An 18,327-nucleotide genomic window follows, 5' to 3' on the forward strand; every position below is an offset into this window, starting at 1 on the left:
AAGTGCGTTTATGTATCCATACATCCCCCTCCATCAATTACACCCCTGGCCCATGTTCTTGGCTCTCAATTTTTCATTGATACTATTTTTGTTAATCTCAATTAGAAATATTAGGTTTAGTTCTTAGTTTTAGATATTAGGAATTAGCATTTTTGTTGATTAATTAGTTCAATCCATAATTAGTTTTAATTATGAATTTACTTAGAAATTAGGTTTAGTCAACTTGTAAGATTAGACTTAGTTTTCTTAATTTTCCAGAATTAATTCATTTGGTTAACCTTGCCATGATTAGAATTTTAGCCTTTAGATTTTGGTTATTTCATTTTTTATGGATTTTGTTTAGATTAATATGGTTAATGTTTGATTTTATTATGATTAGACATCAGGTTAATTTTCCACTCAATTTGACATTTGTGTGATGATTTCCATGATCATATTCATTAGAATTCAAGTTGTAGTTTGGATTGTGAATTTTCCATGTTAGTTGGATCGTAATTCATGTTTAGGTAGATTTTTAATCCTTAGAATTAATGTTCACTTGAATTGTCCATTTAATCGATTCATTTGGTTTGTGATCATATTGATAAATTGAAAATTCCATTTCAATTTAGAGGATGAATGTCTTGTGTACCTAGTTCATTTGTCATGATCACATGATAGATCTTTGATTATATTTCATGATTAATCCATTACCATTTGAACTGATTTAAACCATTGAATATGCTTACACTTGTTGCATCATTCTCATTTGACTTGATCTCATGCTAACTCCATTTGTTGTTTTATGTTTTCGACATATGACATTGATATTCAAGCACACTTCTAGCTAGTCTTGTCTCTAACCAATTCATTCCCATTCAATAGCCTTGTATTGTTTGAAGTACCGCGCCACTTGTATGCTTTAGGCATGGTACATAGTTTGTAACTTGTATAATTCTTTCCATTTCCATTTATGTTGTATTACTTACATCCCCCCATTGTGTGTCATATGTCCCCCACCCCATGATCATATAATAACTTAGGTTTATTGCTTTTATTAATTCATCATGCATGCTAATTAAAAAGATTAAAAAAATGATAAATAAAGCATTTTAAAAGAAACAAAAGGTACTTGATCCAACGTCAAGTTTGTTTTCTAAATAAAATTCACACAATTGTAAAATGAGTGTTTGATCCAATGTCAAGTATCTCCCATTCATTCCTTGATCCATATCTCTTTTCCATTCTCTTCTTAATCTCATTCTATCTCCCTCTTCCATTCTTCACACATTTTTTATAATAAACTTAAACACTTGATCCAACGTCAAGTGCCTTTTTCAAAACCATTTTCATAACAAATGGAATGCAAAAATAGGGTGTACGTGCTTGTACACAACATTCAAGTACTTGGGTTGTCGGTCGTACCTAGCTTGAGGACCTGACACTTGACTCCCCCCTTAAAACATCTAATGATTCAAACAAGTTATATCTAGGTGCTATGAGGGAGAAAAATAGTAGTTAGGACTCCATTATCCTCTTGGCTCCCAAGTATTCTGATTGTTGGCCGTACTTAGTCAATGGTCAGATACTTGTCTCCCTTTAAGTTCCAATGATTAAACTTGCCAAACTCTTTTGAAAATTCAAATCTCTTTTGGACTAAAAAGAGTGGTTAACATAACATTGTCCTCTCAACTCCCGAGTTTTTGGACTATTGATTGTATCTCGCCAAGGGTCTGATGCTTGTCTCCATACTAAAATCAACCCCAACAAATCAAATCATATTTTGCCTTAATGCACTCTTCTCAAAACCTTTCAAAAAGGACGTGTTACTTCCATTCTATCGTGAATGACGCTTAAGCCTCCATGTGTGAGCAAGTAATGTTTAACTGCTAGAGTGTGATCCAAGTGTATCCATTTTATCGCAAACAAGCAAACACTTCTCGCTCCCATGACAGAGTATACAAGCAAGTGAACAGTAGCACACAAACTTTAGTACTGTTCAGTAAAAACAACTAAACAAATGTTTCGTTTGTGAGCCGAACTAAGGAGCTCTAATTTCCTCATTGCACGTACGAGGGTACGTAGGCATAAGGGCCCAAATCTTGGCGAGCACACTAATTTAAAACTTATTCTTTCTCCCATCTCATTCTCTCATCTCATTCCTGATAGCAAGCAATATAGATAAACAATATCCATACACATTGATATAAGCAAGTGGTTCCCATGGAGTATCATAGATGTGAGGGGTGCTAATACCTTCCCCTTGCATAACCGACTTCCGAATTTGCTCTTGGTTGCAAGTCCATTCTTCATTTGGGGTTTTATCGCCATTTCCCTTTCCTTTAAAATAAATAAAATCTGGTGGCGACTCTATATTTTTCGTGGCGCGACAACTCCCATCTTGGGGGAAAACAAGAGATGAAGTTGACGACAACACAACAATATTTGAGTTTTTTAGACTCTGAACAAACTAAAGGATAATGTACTATTGAATTTTCACTTTGATTTAGTTCTATACTAAGTTTGAAATGATGTAATGTTGTGAACTGTTATGATATACCATCACGTGAAATGCTCAAGTTCTATATTTATATGCATTTTATATTTGGATAGTATGGAATTATAATTTTCCTAGTTTTTTTATGTACATATCATGCTAGTACTCATTTTCACTTCTATATAATGTTGAAACTGTGATTGAAATACTTCACGAAGTGACATAGGAAATAACTAATTAGATCCCGATAAAAAATAGAACAGTCACAAATATTACTCTCAATGTGCATTTGAGTACAATTGTATCGTATAAAACATTTTTTGTAAGAACAAGATTTGGTTATGCCTCTAGCCTTATGTTTTGATGATAACAATTCATAATCTCTTAGAGAACAATTTTGTACCCTAATCAATTAGTTTAGTATGCAGATACTAGATTCAAGTTCTGACTCTGAATGAATGACATGTGATGTCATCAGATTCTGAACCTAGTGCACTCTGACTCTGAGATACACAATTTACAAGATAATCAAGCTTTGGACTCTGTACTTTAACGCTTCTGAATCTACATTCATCCAAAGCTTTGCAACTCTGATGCTTCTGACGCTGATATACTCTGAAGCCCGACTCTCTCAACAATTTTGAATTGTGTCACCAAACTCTGAAGATCAGATTCTGATGAACTATGTCAAGACTCTAAAGACCAAGGTTCTAAAGTTTCTCTCAACCAAATTATTAATCTTATCTTATGCATGCTTCATCACTTAACTATAAGAAGCCCCTGAATATTGACGATAAGATTAAAAGGTTTTACATAAGGAAAATAGTACATAGTACAAGATCAAATATTCCTTTCACTCATTAATTTTGTGGGCTAAGGAGTGTACCATTGTACCATTTTTCCTCCCATTTTCTCAATCCGTTATGCAAGGATACATATTCAGTTCGGTATTCCAACTCTACCTTCCAACGGACCTTTTCATTGCCTATATAACAAAGACTTGGAAGAATGAAACAATGCGACGTTACACATTCTAAGAATTCATCATCTACGTGAATAGTACACTTGTGAAATATTTTGAGAGAAAATAAAAACACACACCAGAACTTTTGTTCATACTCTTCATATAATATATTTTGTGTGAAAAACTTGTATTCGTTTGTGTATTTTGCTTTTTGAGAAGCACTTTGTAAACACACCTTTGTATTTCAATCGATTTGATTGTATTTTCCTTGAGTGACTAGGGTTTAGTAAACATATTCAAGAATACATGACTGTAGGTCTTTGTGTTGTAATCAGTTTGGTTATAATGGATTAAGTCCTTATTGATAAGGCAAAATCACCTTGGTGGATGGACTGGAGGTAGCTTAGTTACAATGAACAAGATAAAAATAATTGTTTCATTATTTTTGTTTTTTGTTTTCTGCTTGTTGGGTTGAAAAAGTTTTCATTTTTAAAAACCCAATTCTAACCCTCTTTCTTGTGTTTCTTATCACCTTTAATTGGCATTAGAGCTCCATTTCTGGTGTTGATTACATATCAAACACTTCACCGTATCAGATAAAGATATAGTTTGTGAAACACAATGGCTATTATCCCACCTCCAGTTGCTCTTGTCGCTGACAGAGATCACTATAGTGCAAAACCTTTAGTTTTTGATGGATTTAAATTTGATTACTAGAAATATAGAATATAAAGTTTCTTTATTGGTCATGACGTGAATTTATGGGATATGGTAGTTGATGACTACATACATTCTATTGATGTTAGTGGTAACAAGATGGAAAGAAGAATGATGAAAGGTCAATAAAAGAAAGATTACAATAATCATCATAAAGCAAGAACCATCTTGTTTAATGTTATTTCATTCACTGAGTATGAAAATATCACCAACAGAGACACTGCAAAGTCTACATTTGATTCTCTAAGAATGACTCTTGAAGGTAATGCTCAAGATAAAGAAACTAAGGCACTTGCCTTAATACAATAGTATGAAGCCTTCAAGATGGACGATAATGAAACTGTCGACAACATGTTCTCAAGGTTTCAGAATCTTATTGTAGAATTAAAGGTTCTTGACAAAGGTTATTCTGCTGCAGATCATGTAAAGAAAATTATCATAAGCCTACCCAAGAGATTGAGGCCTATGGTAACTGCGCTGATGCTTTCTAAGGATCTGAACAAAACAATTATGGAATAACTTGTTAGTTCTTTGAGAAGTCATGAGATAGAGCTTGAAGGGGATGAACCTCAAATAAATGTTAAATTAGAGGCTCTGAGGTCCATGGGAAATTCTTAAAAGACTAAAGCTATTCAAGCTGAAGAAGATAAAGATTCTAAAGACGACTCATAAGAAGAAGATAAATTATCTCTTCTCTCCAGACATATCAATCAACTCTAGAAGAAAAGAAAAAGCAAGTTCAGAGGCTCTAGAAGGACATGTGGACACTCTTAGTCTACATCTAGACATAAGAAATCAGGTGTTGGCAAGGACTTTATCTGCTTTGTATGCAAGGAGCCAAGTTACTACAAGAATGAATGTCCCAAGCTGAAGAAAGACAAAACAAAGAAGAAAGACTTCAGAGGGAACAAGAAAGTTCGGATGGCTACCTAGGATGATTCATAATCCTAAGAAGATGACTTTGAGGAAAAGAAAGCTAATGTGGCGCTGATGGCATGCACAGAATCTCCTGATGAGAAAATTCAATCAGGATCAGAATCTGAGTCAGACTCTGAAGAGGTATTCCCTAAGCTATCTCGTTCTGAATTAGAATTTTTTCTTTTTGAAATTCTAGAAAAATATCAGAAGCTTTAGAACAAATACAAGGATCTGAAACAAGTCCATGTATCTGAATCTGAAGCACATAGTAAGCTTAAGAAAGATTTTTCAACTTTGAATGAAGAGAACTTTATTTTAAAAAAATGAAAACTCTGCTCTTCAAAGTAAAAGTTCCAAACTCTAGGAATAAATTATTTCATAAGCTTATATGGATTTTGAAATTGTCATAAAGAAATTTGACAAATCTTTTTAGAAACTTCTATCTAGAAACATAGATAGAAGAAAGATGGCTTCAATGATCCATTTAGTTAGCATAAATGGAAGAAGAGGAATTGTTTATGTGCCTAAAGAAAAACCTATTTCAAAACCTAAGGCAAAACCAAAAGCTCTGAACTCGCATTTCCCTTATGCTTATATTCAACGTTATAATTCTGCACCAAGACCCAAGGGTTCTAAGAACTCTGGGAGGACTAACAATAAAGGGCCCAAAAAGATGTGGGTAAATAAGGACAAGATAATATATGTTGCATACATCCTTAACAGTTCAGTTGAAACACCAATCATGGTACCTGGACTTTGGGTGCTCACGACACATGACCAGAAGAAGGCATATGTTCCAAGACCTGGAACTTAAGTTAGGTGGCTTTGTGGGGTTTGGAGGTAATCAAAAAGGAAAGATCATTGGTTCCGGAACAGTTGGTAATTGTTTTATCCCTTATAATACAAATGTTTTATTAGTTGAAGGATTAATGCATAACTTATTGTCATTAAGTCAATTAAGTGACAATCGTTATGATATAATCGTTAATCAAAAGTCTTGTAACGCTGTTAGTCAGAAGATGGCTCTATCCTTTTCAATGGTAAGAAGAAAAATAAAATTTATAACATAAGAATTTCTGATCATAAAAGTCAAAATGTAAAATGTCTTATGCCTATAAATGAAGAGCAGTGGGTTTGGCATAAACAATTGGGCCATGTTAGCATGAGGAGGATTTATCAACTAAATAAGCTTAATTTAGTCAGAGGCCTTCCTAATTTGAAGTTTACTTAATATGCTCTTTGTGAAGCATGTCAGAAAGGCAAGTTTTCAAAAACTTCTTTCAAAGCAAAGAATGTTATTTCTACCTCTAGATCTTTGGAACTTCTGTACATTGACCTTTTCGAACCAGAGAAAATTGCTTCTATCAATGAAAAGAAGTATGGATTAGTCTTTGTAGATGACTACAACAGATGGACATGGGTTAAGTTTCTAAGACACAAGGATGATTCACATTCTATGTTTTCTACCTTCTACTCTCAAGTGCAAAACGAGATAGACTTTATAATTGTTAAGGTTAGAAGTGATAATGATGGAGAATTTGAAAACAAAGATTTTGAAAAACTTTTTGGTGAAAATGGAATTTTGTCATACTCTAATTTTTAATCCTAAGATCCCACATATCATTTGCATCATTTTCACACAAACAAAGTCACATCTTGATCCCCCATACCCATCTTTGGGTTTGCTTTTGCAGGGATCACCATGCACCTCTTCGTTGGTGCTTTACCTTTGTGTTTATATGATTTATTGCTTATCTAACCACTAATAAATATAGAAAAAATATGTTTTATTTTCCTTAATTTTATTGTGCAAGGTAAGGCTTTTCAATCAAGAGCATCTCAAAGTTTTGTGGTTTACTTCTCAAGAAAAGTCAAAGGTTCATGTGTTTATTTCCATGCCTTCTTCAACAAGCAACTTCAAGCTTTGAGAAATTTAATCAAGAGTCAATCAAGTACACATTATTTTGAGTTCATATGATCACCCATATGCTTTGAAATGCAAGGAAAGTCTAAGTACACAAGCTTGTTCCAAGTGGTTTAACAAAAAAAGTCAACATTTGAAGTCAAGTTCCAAGGATCACAACTCCTACAATTCTTAACATTTTTGAATTATTATTTTTTCATATGACTCTTCTCAACATACTCTACAACTTCTCTTTACATGACAAGATCCAATTATGCTTAGATTAGCATCAAACGTTTGGAGACATTATAGGTCATTTGTGGACTTAGTGAAATTTGACCTATTTTCAAGTGACTTTTTCTCAACTTTCAAAGATCATAACTTATTCAATTTTTAACACTTGAGGCCTATTATTTTTGCACAATGTCATTTGTGATGCCCTCTACAAGGTTTCTTAAATGATCAAGGTCAGATAATGCTTGGAAGATCATGGAATTCATTGAGACATTATAAGTCATTTTCAGCCATGAAACACTTGAATTGTTCCAAGTTATATGATTAGTTTTTCATGCCAGCTTCAACATGCCACAACTTTGTGCTCAAACATCCAAATGCAACATTTTTGGCACATTATAATCTTTGTTAAGATGTCAACACATTGCAAAAAGAATGGGATAAAAAAGCCTCCTGAGTAGGATGCCCCATTGGGTTGAACATGGTAACTTAGAACTGAAGAAATTGCCATTGCCCAAAATTTGAACTTCACTAATCTCAATTCCAAGCCAAATTAACATGTGTTTTGGACCTAAACATGTTTAAACAAGTCTCTAAAAGTTAATTGACCCTTGAAACACATCATTTGGCTGAGTTTTGATGAGTTGCAAGTCACACTTTTCTCACATTCAGATCAAATTCATTTTGCACGAACTCAGCATCATTCCATATGTATTTGGATCCAAACACATTCCCTATAAATAGAGGAAGCTACTGCATTCATTTCCAAGCTTTTGAGAGCCATGTGTTAGATGGTGTAGCAGGTGATCGAGAGGGGGGGGGGTGAATAGATCACCACAGAGAAATCACGAATTTTAAAACTTTCAATTGATTTTTAAAGGCTAAGGGAAAAGCACAGTTCCGAATCGACTTCCGTCTATTATGAACCGACTACTAGAAAACCGGACATGCGATAAACCGATGGATAACAGTATGCCGATAACAAATAAACACACTAGGATAATCGTTTTAATGAAATTCACACACAACACTATATTCCAATGAACAAAAATAAGCAGAAAACTTTTATCAAATAGTTGGTGTGTTATGTTTAATGATCCTTATTGTCAATGGAGTTGCCAAAGCAATTTTCTCAAATAAAAACACGAAAATTGTTTTTCAATTATGCAGATTTTTTTTGCCAATGTACGATCATTCAACAGAAAAGTTAACACCATAATTGAATGATAAACTTACTGAAAAAGTAAAGAGATTAAGGATAGAAAATTGTACGCAGAGATTTTGGTAAGGAAGTTCCCCATTATCGTCCTCGCATGTGGGTACGTCTCCCTTCAATTTTGAAATCAAAATTGAGATCTTATTTCCAATAATGTTGCAAATGCTTACAAGGTTACAACACAAATAACAAACACCAATCCCACCGATTATGTTTAATTTGTCTTAACCCCGCTTGATCCGGTCCGATCAAGTCTTGAACCTCAAAATCAATGATCAATCCTCCGCTCCACTACTTGTTTGCGAAATCTCCCAGATTTCCAAACCCCTTTGCTATGGCTGAACTCGATCCACTTGACTTTAATGAAAACCCCCAAGAAACGATCCTTTCTTGATGGAAAACCTTCCAGTTTTTCAGAGAAACCCCCTTTGTATCCCTTCAACCCAACTTCGATTACAAATCCTACAGTTGAACGTCATCTCAAAGATCTCTTGATGCAATTCACAATGATTACTATGTTTCAATGTGATTGAATGCGAAAAGATGATTGAAAAGATAATGAAGATAAACTATCTTTCAGGTTTCTTGCTCACACAAAAATGCTCTCAAAACGTTTTCATGTGTTTTGTAAAAAGAATAATGTTTTACTACTTATACCAGAAAATAACAGAAAATTTTAGTTGGATGAGTCGATACATGTGATGCATGAGTCGATACATGTGTGTAAAAATTAACTCATGAGTCGATACATGACCCAATGGGTTGATACATTTGGTAACAAAAATGTTTTCCTAAATGAATGTATCATGATGTATCGATACATTGGGTATGGGTCGATCCATACTGGGATGAAAACCAAGTTTTCACAATTTTAATACAGCATGAGTCGATACATGAGTAAATGAGTCGATACATGTTTGGTAGAAAACACAAAACAGAAAGGTTGGCAGGCCATGTATCGATACAACCATCGATGGGTCGATACATACTGAAGGAAAATTTATTTTTGAGAAAAACAATTACACATGTATCGATACATCACCATATTGTAAGGGAAAATATGCCTAGCTCTTATTTTAATGATGTCAAACCTTTCTAGTCGCCCATAACGTGTACTTCGGACGGTGTCATCATATCATAGAATGCATTCATCCTCTAACATGTTCAGAATATAAGTTCAACGTGTCCAGGCATATAGGAGCATATCATAGATGTGAATCATGCACCTGATCATTGTTAATAAAGTTTATAAGAGATTAGTTTAAATTGATCAAAATACATCTCAAAACTCATTTTTGAGAGTTTAAGAACTGTGAGTCGACTCATGACTTGGAGCATAACTCTCGGGTCTGAACAAGTTGAGTCACAAGTCTGCTCAATCCTGGGAAAATTGAATGAGTCGACTCATCCACATGTTGCATCGACTCATTTCCTATTTCCATTTGAACCATGTAGCTACGGGTCTGAACAGGTCGAGTCATAGGTCGACCAAACCCTGGAAAAACTATGTTTGAGTCGACTCATCCCCTGGTTGAGTCGACTCATCGCCTATTTCACTTGAATAATTTTTCCTCGGGTCCATACAGGTCGAGTGACATGTATGACCAGGTCGATTGGTCATTGCTTGGATTCAATTTTCTGTTGTGTAATTTTGCAAAACAATTCTGTTATGTCTGTTATTTGGTCCATGCATCGTATAAATATTCTAGAGTTTCTTCTTCAATAAACAACAAGAAAAGTGAAAGATATACACTAAAGTACTTTTCATCTTCATTCTCTATTGCATTTCTCAACAAATACACATAACAATTTTTGTTGATCATTGTGCATTGTTGTGGTGATAACGTCCAAATAGGATTGTGTAATTTTGTTTGGGTTGAGGCTTTGTGTGGGTTTTTCTTGAATAAAACCATTGGGGTTTTGTCCTCCAAGAATTGGGGGTTTTTGCACTAACCTTTGCTTCACAGATTCAGACGAGTGAAAAGTTTGAAGAACGGTGGGTTCGGTCAAACAAGTAACGGTAACCTGAGGATTATGAAGAAATCTTAGGGTTCAAGCGACTTGCGATCGAAATCAGCCGAGCTGAAGTTTTGGAGAACGTGGAGTTCTTGCAATAAGGTAGCTCTAACCGGAGGTTTGTTTGAAGCGCTTGAAAGACTTGGTTCAACTTGAACCAAAGGGAGAGAAACAAATAGGATCTACAACAACACTAGGGGTTGATTGGTGGTGATCATTTGTTCTCTTGTATCAACTTTGCAACTTAATAATAAAGATATCTCAATTCTAGATTTAGAATTGAGGGCAGGTGTACCCTAAGCGAGGACGGTAGGGGAACTGCCTAAACAAATCTGGTGTTGTTCTCTCTTTCTCTTAACTCTTTAAATTCTACATTAATTACATTTTGTGTGAAATTAATAGTAAAATGAATCTCGCTTGATTGTTGTGCATAGTAGTTGTTCGATAAATTGGTGCGATCACTTTGATTGCAACTGAGTAAAATTCTACACATTCAATTTGAGTGAAATTGATACTTGGTGTGGAGTGCTCACCAAGTGTTCGATAAAATTAATCTCACACAAATCTATTAATATTTTACTTGCTCTCTTATTGTGTTAACACATTATTAGAGGTAACTATATCAAGGATTGTGGTAGTTAATCGATTGATTTAGATAGTGGTTGATTATCTCTATCATAGTTAATTGCATTCGGTTTCACACATATCCTATCTTTCCATTAATGGATCATTTAGATGATTATAATCTAGGGTGCTTCCGCAACCGTTGAAAACATTTTTAAAAAGCACTAAATTTCAAAAAACTGATCTATTCAACCCCCCTTCTAGATCGGTACTATCGTCTAACAAGTGGTATCACGAGCGCCTAGTGCTTCACATATAACTTTTTAGAAAATGAGTAACGATCCTAAAGGGGTGTACAATAGAGTGCCTATTTTTACTAATGAAAACTACAGTTATTAGAAAGATTGTATGTGTATCCATATCAACTCTATTGATAGGAAGGTATGGAAAGTCATCCAAGATGGTCCTATGGAAATAACCATGACCAATGCGGATGGTGTTGTTATACCTAAACCGGAAGCACAATGGAATGAAAAAGATGAGAAAAAGTACAACTATGATTGGAAAGCCAGAAACATACTCATCACCGCCTTAGGTGTTGATGAGTATTATAGGGTTTCCCATTGTACTAGTGCTAAAGATATGTGGGACTCATTGTAAATTACCCATGAGGGAACCAATGATGTCAAACTAGCTAGAATCAACACTTTAACTCAAGAATTTAACCTTTTTCATATGGAGGATGGTGAAACCATTTCCGATATGCAAAAGCAATTTTCTCATTTAATCAATCGGTTAAATGATCTAGATAGAACTACCCATAATGATGTTTCTAGTAATAAAATCTTAAGATGTCTTAACAGGGGTTGTCTACCAAAGGTCACCGCGATTAAGGAAGCCAATGATCTAAGGACATTGGACATGACAACATTATTTGGTAAGCTTCAAGAGCATGAGCGAGAGCTCATAAACCTTGAGAAACATGAGAAGAGTCAAAAGAAGGAAAATAAGGAGAAAGCTAAGGACACCGAAAGGAAGTCTATCACTTTAAAGACTTCAAGATATAAGTCATCCACCAATGCGTGTGAGAGTGAATCAAGTGATGATGATAAAGATTCGAATGAAGACATGGGGTTGTTCGTAAGGAGGTATAACCGATACCTTAGAAAGAATGAAGTTCAACATTCGGATAAAAATCTTGTCAACTATAGAAGACAATCAAAATTCCTGAATCGAGAGGAAGGTAAGACAAAAAAGTCAAAAGGATAATGCTTCAATTGTCGAAAGGTCGGTCACTATAAGACAGAATGTACCCTGTTGAAGAAAGACAAAGGAAGAGACAAACGTCACAACAAATCTAGCAAAGCTAGAAGAGCATACATTGCATGGGAGAGCGATAGTGAGTCCTCAAGCGATGATAACTCAAGTGATGAAGAAGAAAAGGCCAATCTTTGTCTTACAGCTCATCAAAAGAAGAAAAATAATGTAATTCATTCTAAATATGATCACGTTGATAAAATGTCTTATTGTGATTTGTAAAATACCTTTAGTACTCTACACAATGAGGTCAAGGAAGCTTTCAAACGCCTAGCCTCAAATAAGAAAATTTTATGTTATTTAGAAAAAGAAGATTTCTGATTCTGAAAAGGAATTAGAAACTCTTACGAAATCTATGATAGAGGTTACTAAAGGTAAAATTGAAGATGATAAGGGATTTTGGTTTAGATGGTCTGGATGCGAAACTTGTCACATTTGGAAAAGAGAGGTTAGAACTCTTCAAGCTAAATTAGACAAGCTTTACAACCTAAAGTTACCTTTGCTATTGATCAATCACATTTTAGAAATAGCATGAATAATCCTTATCAAAAATACACTTATGTGGTAAAGGATCAAGTTAGCAAAAGCATCTCTCATCCGAACTTAGATTGTTTATATTGCTGCAAAAGGGGATATAGTATTGCTAAATGCCGATTTAGGAGATTTTTGGTTCCTAAAGGCATTTTTCAATGGTTGCCCAAATGCAACCAAAGTTTCACTCACACACTAGGACCCAATGAAAATTGGGTACCTCATTCCCTTGTTTAAATTTGTAGGTGGAATGTCTTGAGGATACAGAGAAAATATGGGTTCTCAATAGTGGATGCTCAAGACACATGACATGTGACATTTCCTTGTTCTTTGACTTTGTGGCTAAGAAGAAAGGGTGTGTAACCTACATTGATAATAACAACGGAGCTATACTCGGAAAAGGTAGTGTAAGTAATCCCTCATCTACTACTCTCAGACGTCCTTTTAGTTAAAGGCCTTAAGCATAATCTTATTAGTATTAGCCAATTATGTGATAAAGGATATAAATTATCGTTTTTAAAAGATTGTTGCATGATTGAACATAATGATAAAAAGAATGATGTGCTTAAGGGCTGGAGGGAAAATAATGTATACATGCTTGACTTGAATGAAGTATCTCTGACTATCGCTAAATGTCTCGTCTCCATGAGTGAAGACTCTTGGCTTTGGCATAGGCGATTAACGCATGTCAACTTTGACTTGCTAAATAAAGTAATAGAAAAAGATCTGGTAGTTGGTCTTCCCAAAATCAAATTTTCAAAAGATCACTTATGTGATGCATGCCAAATGGTAAAACAAACAAGGATCTCTTTTAAATCTAAAAATATTGTTTTCACAACGAGACCCCTTGAACTTCTTGTAGCGGTAAATTCATGACCATCAAGCTATGGATAAGCTAGATGTCAATTAAACCAGAGTCGCCACTGCGCTTTTATTGTTTCCAATGGAAAAGGGAAAAGTACGAACAAAACCCAAAAAGTAAGAAGTTTTCAAATCAAAACTAATAAAATGACAGAGATTACAGGTAGTGGGGTTGGTTACACAGAGGGAAGGTGTTAACACCCAAAGTGTCTTAGGTACTCCTAGGGAGCCCTTTCTTGTGTGCATATGTGTTTTGGTATAAAATGATGTTTGAAATAAACAGAGTGGATGGATGAGAAAATAATTCATTAATTATATTTTTGTGTTTGACAAGACCTTCGGACTTGTGCCTACGTACCAACATAAAATGAGGCATCAAAACCTCGTAGTTCGTGGTAACAATTTCAAAGTGGATGCATTGCTTTAAACAAAAATTTAAATTTAACAAAGGCACAAAAGGGCCTAAAAAGTTTTGAATGGGTATTAGTTCTTTTTGTCTTTTTAAATTTTAAGTAAAGTATAGTTAAGTTCATTTACAAATTTGATTAAGGAACGAGTTTAAAAATTCAATGGCGTAAGGCCAAAGTTTCTAATTTGCAATATGGTCTATGTTTAGAAAACACAAGCAAAGAAGGTTTTTAAAAGGGGGAGAGATTTGAAATTAAAGAAATGGGGAAGAGATGAAGAGACTAATCCTAAGCAAAAATTCAAAAGTTAAGAGTTGAAAAGATCTGACCAATGGGTTGCAATCCAATAGACAAGAATGTCATATAGAAATCCAAATTTCCCTTGGACTTTAGAATCAAGCAATATCAATATACAAATAGCAAGATGAAGAGCAAGGCATCAAATAAAGATAGCCACATCCAAGCTTAGCAACTTCATGATCTTCTTCATAATCTCTCATGCATCAGATGAACTCAAAGATAGGCACTAGACACAGGTTCAAAGTAACAGCTTCAATAAGACCATGTAGCAGATGAAATCAAATGGGATCGCAATACTTGCTTCAGATGAAGTTTCAAATCACAAGCACTTGGTTTCAATGAAAGTTGGCATTGGCCAAGTCCTTTTGCATATGGAGTGTTGCCTAATTCTAAGTCCAATGTCAAAAAGAAAATCCAACAGTCCACACAAATATCTTTTAGGGTTTTTGTTATTATTATGTACATTAAGGTCAAAAGACCACAAACACAAACAAGCATATACAATGACAATATAATCACAAAATAAGGCTCAAATGAGCAAAGTGAAAATGACATTAAAGTAAACAAGTTGAATGGTATGAATAATGGCAAATGAATAAAGACTTAAAGTTAAAGTGCATAAAAATAAATGACTTGAAATTAAATGTTAGTTGTTAGTTGATTAGAAGTTAGTATTGCTTTTGTTTTTGTTTTGTTTAAGTCATTCTTTGGAGAACACTCAACCCACTATTCACAAGCATGGATCCTTGAACCAAGACATCTTCCAAAGGAAGGAAAAAGGCCAAGTTTCCACACAATACCATGAAAGAGGGGAGACTTACAATCTCACTTACTAGAATGTTGTGCCTTTTGTGTCAACAAATTTAGCGCTATGTTAAGCAATCGTAATTGGACTTATGTAGAAGTCACAACTATTTGAGACTGGGCAATAGAAATTTTAGTGTTAATGCATGTTAGAGATATGGTATTATGAACCATACTCCTAAAACATACCACACTTAAAAGAATATGCAAAAGGGGTGGACCTAATCTCATCCACACTTATGTTGATTTTGCAATCAACTAGCCTTAGGATATAGAGACATCATAAGTCCATGAAATGAATGAGAAGAGAATGAGATTGAGATGAAGAGGGAGGGGAAACGGAATCAACACAAATTGGTCAAAGGAGGACTTTTATCAAATTAAAATCATTCATTCATTTTGGGAGATGAAATGTATATTTCATCAATCCCCTAAGTCCAATGATTTTAACTCAACAAAGTCAAATCAACCTTGACCAAGGCCCAACAACACAAGTCAAACTCAACAAGTCAATATCAAAAGCTCAACACAATTTATTTTACATTTAAACAATTAAAATCAATTAAATAATACATTAAATTAAATTATGGTTGGTCAAAATCCTAAAACCTCGTCAAAATACTAAATAAATGGCCATGAGATTTATCAAAGGTCAAACAAGGTCAAAGGACCTTGGAGAAAAAATTTCATTAATTTTGGAAACTTAAAACTATTTTTAAACAATTAAAAATTTGCACACAAAAAATTAAATCATGAAAAATATTAATAATGATCCAAAAAATAATTTTAATTCAGAAAATGAAAGAGAAATTTATTTAAATTTTTTGGTGAAACTCTCATATTTTTTTGGATCAATATTAAAATTAATATGAATTAATGAAAATAAACAAAATAAAATAAAAATCAGAAAATAGCAAAAAACGTGGACCACTTGATCTCCCTCATTAATTGAGGTGGCAGATCAAGTGGTCCCCAGCGCACGTTCCATCATGGACACGAGTCAAAACGCTGCAAGGATGGTATGCAAAACCAATGCACGACATTAAAACATTTCAAATGGATCATGTGGTTCAGATGAGCGCCAGCACACCACCGGAGCCAAAGCTCTGGTCTCCTTCTCCGGTGAGCTTCACCGAACTGGTTCACTCACAACCATCACCAAAATTAAAAAGAAGGACATGAATTTAAAGTAAAAATGCTCAAGAGCTCGAAACTGACCTCAATTTTGTCTAACTCCAAGTATATTGAAATATACAGGGAGTTGAATTTTGAGGATCATGATCTGAGTTGCTTCGATTTGACCTCAAAGCAATTTAATCTTGTTGCCTACATTGGTAGGACTTAAGACAACCAAAGATCAAGAAGAATTATGGAGAATTGAGTGAGAATCGAAGAGATGAAAATTTCTGGAAAATACCTTCAATGCATGTCTGTATAGACTCGATCTTGCCTCCACTTGCTCTTGATCTTGCTCAGGACACTTGAAGGAATGGAAATGAATCAACAAAAGGTACAAGACTCTTGGAGATTTGAATCTCAAAATAGTGAGATTCAAACTCAATTTCCAAAGGAAATTATCAAGGTTATCCTTTGAATGAGAGGGTTTTGGAGATTGGGATTCAAAGCTAGCGCAGAGTCCTTAATTCTAATCACAAGGGTCTCTATTTATAGCCATATGATTGCTAAATGCACATTTGAAATCAAAGTTCCAAAAATAGAAATGTACATTGCATGGGTGCATGGGCATGTGATAGGCCCATGTAATCATCTCTTCAGGTCCAAAAACAAGTACAAGCATTGTTGAAGTCTCATTGGTAAGCCATGCAACTGTGTATGAAAGTTTCAAGTTCACTTATGCCAAATGATCATCCAAGTTCAAGCCATGCGCAAGTCACTCATACTTTGTCCAAATAGGATGAAATTAGACTTTTTGGAAAGTTTAGATCAAAAGGAACAACTTTATTTTTGAACACTTTTTCATTTGAAGCTTGGATCATGATTAATTTTGAGGTAGAAGTTGGGAAAATCAAACACGTCAAAAAAAATTCTAAGTGTCAAGCCATATGTTCACTTATTCCACCTTGGCTAACTTTTTATGTGAGGTTCAAATGAAAAAGGTTCCTTCATCAAAGTTATATCTATCTCAAATTGCTTTAAAATGGTCACAAATTTGACCTCATTTGGATTTAATACAAAGGAGTTATGCATTTTTGAAGTTGAGGAAAATCACTTGTTCAATGGCATTGGTCCAAATGACCTATAATGTATCCTCATATCACATGCATATAAAAGTTGAATTTGCTCATACTTCAAACATAAAAGTTGAATTAGACATCTTTAATTTGATTGTGAAACTTAGAAATATTTCATCTCATAAAAATTGAGCAAGTTATGGCCTTGGGAAGTTGACCTCCAAATTAGGGCTTAGACAAAATGACCTATACTCTTTCACCATAAAAATGACTTTCCAACCAAAACTAGCTCTAGACCTCAACATGAAAGTTGTTTGGAATATCATTTACAGTAACTTTTCTCTTGGAATAATTTTCATATGACAAAAATTGTAGGAGATAGGGTCTAGGGGCCCCTAGTTTTTATCAAATGAATTCCTCTGGTCAACCACCATGAACCAACTTGCCCCAGTTTAAACGATTTGTGGGAAGAAAATCACCATGGCAATGGATCATCCAAACGGGCATTTTCCAGAAAATCTTTCGATTCTCAAGAACAACAATTATGATAATTGGTGCAAGCAGATAAAGGTTGTGTTCGGTTATCAAGATCTTTGGGATCTTGTGAAGGAATGAGTAACAACGCTTGTAGAAAATACGAAGGCTCAAGAAAGGAATGCACATAAAGAATTGAAGAAGAAAGATTATAAAGATCTCTTTATAATCCATTAATGTGTTGATTCAGATAACTTTGAAAAGGTTAGTGATGTAGAGTCAGCGAAAGAAGCATGGGAAATTCTGGAAAAGTAGTTTGGAGGTGGGGAGAAGGTGAAAGAGGTGAGGTTACAATTTCACAAAAGGACGTATGAATTGCTTCATATGGAAGCCAATAAAGCATAACTGATTTCTTCACTAAGGTTATGAAATT

The 18,327-nt window shown here is 34.5% G+C and overlaps 1 non-coding gene across 1 annotated transcript; it reads right to left on the minus strand.

Moving 5' to 3' along the window:
• Positions 1–2,353: 2,353 nt before the first annotated feature.
• Positions 2,354–2,458, minus strand: LOC127134266 (small nucleolar RNA snoR97). The gene has a single exon (XR_007808018.1). It is a non-coding gene; the product is annotated as a small nucleolar RNA snoR97 (small nucleolar RNA).
• Between the last annotated feature and the right edge of the window lie 15,869 nt (positions 2,459–18,327).

The sequence above is a fragment of the Lathyrus oleraceus genome, chromosome 3 (assembly GCF_024323335.1).
Source record: "Lathyrus oleraceus cultivar Zhongwan6 chromosome 3, CAAS_Psat_ZW6_1.0, whole genome shotgun sequence".
Taxonomy (NCBI): domain Eukaryota; kingdom Viridiplantae; phylum Streptophyta; class Magnoliopsida; order Fabales; family Fabaceae; genus Lathyrus; species Lathyrus oleraceus.